The sequence below is a fragment of the Quercus suber genome, unplaced genomic scaffold (genome assembly GCF_002906115.3).
Source record: "Quercus suber isolate HL8 unplaced genomic scaffold, Cork oak 2.0 scaffold_562, whole genome shotgun sequence".
NCBI classification, from domain to species: Eukaryota; Viridiplantae; Streptophyta; class Magnoliopsida; order Fagales; family Fagaceae; genus Quercus; species Quercus suber.
Genome location: NW_027070007.1, coordinates 60,945 through 63,627, shown reverse-complemented (window position 1 = coordinate 63,627; position 2,683 = coordinate 60,945). Strand labels below are relative to the sequence as shown.

Below are 2,683 nucleotides of genomic sequence, written 5' to 3'. Positions count from 1 at the left end.
CATTAACATTCATTTTACCTAGTTGTTGAACAAAGTTGCCATTTGTGTTGCCAATGAGGTAATAGAATCAAGTTCTAAAACTCAGTTGTCTTTCTTGGCATTGCTCTTTCTGTAGGCCATTGATAGCTATTGGATGCCAATTCTTCCAGAAGTTCATAGGCTGCCTCATGAGTTTTACTATTAAAGCTCCACCAGCTGCTGCATCAACCATGGACCTATTTGTAGCTCCTAGACCATTGTAGAATGTTTGCACTTGAAGCCATGCTGGAAGGTCATGATGAGGACACTTTGCAATAAATCTTTGTACCTCTCCCATGCTTCGTATAATGATTCACCCTTAAATTGGATGAACGTGGTGATATCATTCCTTAGCTTCGTTGTCTTTCAGGAGGGAAATATTTTGCTAAGAATTTTTGTGCCAACTCCTCCCATGTAGTAATGATGCCAGGTGGCAAAGAATTCAACCAAACTTTTGCTTTATCCCTAACTGAGAAGGGAAAAAGCTTAGTCGAATCGCATCATCTGTCACTCCGTTATGTTTAAAAGCATCACAAATTCCAAGAAATTTGCAATATGGACTTAGGATCCTCTTGTGACAGTCCTTGAACTGGACAGTTGCTTATCATTTGAATGATGGCCGGCTTGATCTCAAAATTATTGGCTTGTATCTGGCCTCCTTATGCTCGATGTAGCTCCATTTACCGAGGGCATAGCATAATCCCTTAACGCCTTTTGCTCTTGATCGGCCATCTTAGATAGAGATGTGTTGGCCTCTTTCTTCTTTTCTTTCTTGAGCTGACGTAAGGTTCTTTCAATTTCAGGATCAAAGAGTGTATGCTTAATGGTTTAGATCGGGGCATGCACTTCTAATTCCTGAAAAGAAAGAAAACAAACTCAGATGCACCTAATTAAAATTTTTTTTAACAAAATAAAATAAAATCCAAAGTAGTAAATATCTAGCTAGTATCAATATCAATAACAAATAGTTAATCCGGCAACGGCGCCAAAAACTTGTTCGCGAAAATAATCTGCAAGTGCACAAAGTCGTAACAAGTAGTAAAATGTTTTTAGAAAACGAATGTCGAACCCACAAGGATTAACTATGTTATTGAATACCGAAATTCACTAAATTAATTACTATTTGGAAAAATCGAAAATAAATGGAATGTTCTACTATCTGAATTAAATTAAACTATTTAATAAAAATAAATCTACGAATAAAAAGAATTAACAAAGCGTAAAAATTAACAGTGTAAAAATATGATAAGAATGGATCTAGAGCGATTAATTTCACCTGTTAGGACATATGTGTTTTACTTGTTAAGAATATATGTCACTTATTTATGTAAATTGGCTAATCCTTTGACAAAACCACTTTACTTGTAATTGGGTAGTTCTAGGTGTTTTTAATACTTCAAGAAAAAGGTTTCAATGTCAAGTATTGAAGTCATCAAGTCTGTCAAGAAAAAGCAAGCTGAGTGCAATTTCATTAAAGCTCGACACCTGCTCGATAGCTACCTCGACACCTGCTATCTGTTGAGATTTAAAATTTCAAATTTTCTGATCTGATTTTCTTGGGACCTGTGAATATGCTTTTGGGCATTCTTTTCTCTAAACCCTAAACATATAAAGATTGTTTTAAGAGCCGTAAGTGTGACACAAGTTGCAAAATCATTGAGCAATCTCTGTTCAAGCAAATTGTGATCAAAAGACGAATTCTTGACCTAGTTCATCTTCTCTGAAAACGTTGCTGTGTATTTGCACCATAGGGTTTTGTGACCAAGCATCTTCCTGATCTTCATCGTTAGGATGAATTAAAGAACTTTGCAGCCAACCTTTCTTCCTTAAGTTGGTGTTTTAAAGTCGTGTACTGGGATCCGCACATTGGTTAGTCACGTACTTGGGAGCTGTATCAAAGGTGGGAACTGTCGCTACAGATAAGTCCAATTGGGTATTGGGGTAAGGGTTCAACTGTAGGTTGGTAAGGTACTTGGGATTCCTTTACTTGTAACCACTTGATTTGATAATAGTGGAGTTTCGGGAGTGGTGACCTAAAAATCACCCGGTGGGGTTTTTGCTGCGAGGTTTTTCCCCATTCGTAAACAAATCACCGTGTCATTTAATTTCCGCTGCATATTTAGTTATTTGGTGATTTGTTTGTGCTTCCACATATTTGCATGCTAAATTGATTAATTAATAACTTGGCTAATTAATTAATTGGTTTAATCACAAGGGGTCATTCAGATTTGTGGCCTATCATCACCTAACAAATCCCACACAATTTATCCTTCCTAATTATTAAATTCTAATAATTTCTCATTGATGATTAAAAATTCCTTAAGTATTCAATATCTTCTCTCGAATAATATCAAAAATATCTTCAACTAGCAATTCCATATCTCTATGTGAATTTAATTAATTGGAGACTCATTAAGTACTTTGAATTTTTTGAAAAATCACACTAGTCGCGGTAAAACATCTCTACTTTTGCTCAACTAATGGTGTTTAATTCTAGAACTAAAATAACAAATCACCTCTCGGTCTCATTGTAATTCAATTGATCAAACTATAATTTGTAAAAAATAGTAAGCATTAAGAATAAGAATTAAACACTCAATCATGGAAATATTAAAAATAAAATAACTCAGAAAATAAATTGTGTGTTCATTGCTAGACTACATCA

The 2,683-nt window shown here is 34.9% G+C and overlaps 1 non-coding gene across 1 annotated transcript; it reads left to right on the top strand.

The window, feature by feature from the left end:
* Positions 1–269: 269 nt before the first annotated feature.
* On the top strand, positions 270–375 carry LOC111998740 (small nucleolar RNA R71). Its single transcript, XR_002881503.2, has one exon. It is a non-coding gene; the product is annotated as a small nucleolar RNA R71 (small nucleolar RNA).
* The last annotated feature ends 2,308 nt before the right edge of the window (positions 376–2,683 follow it).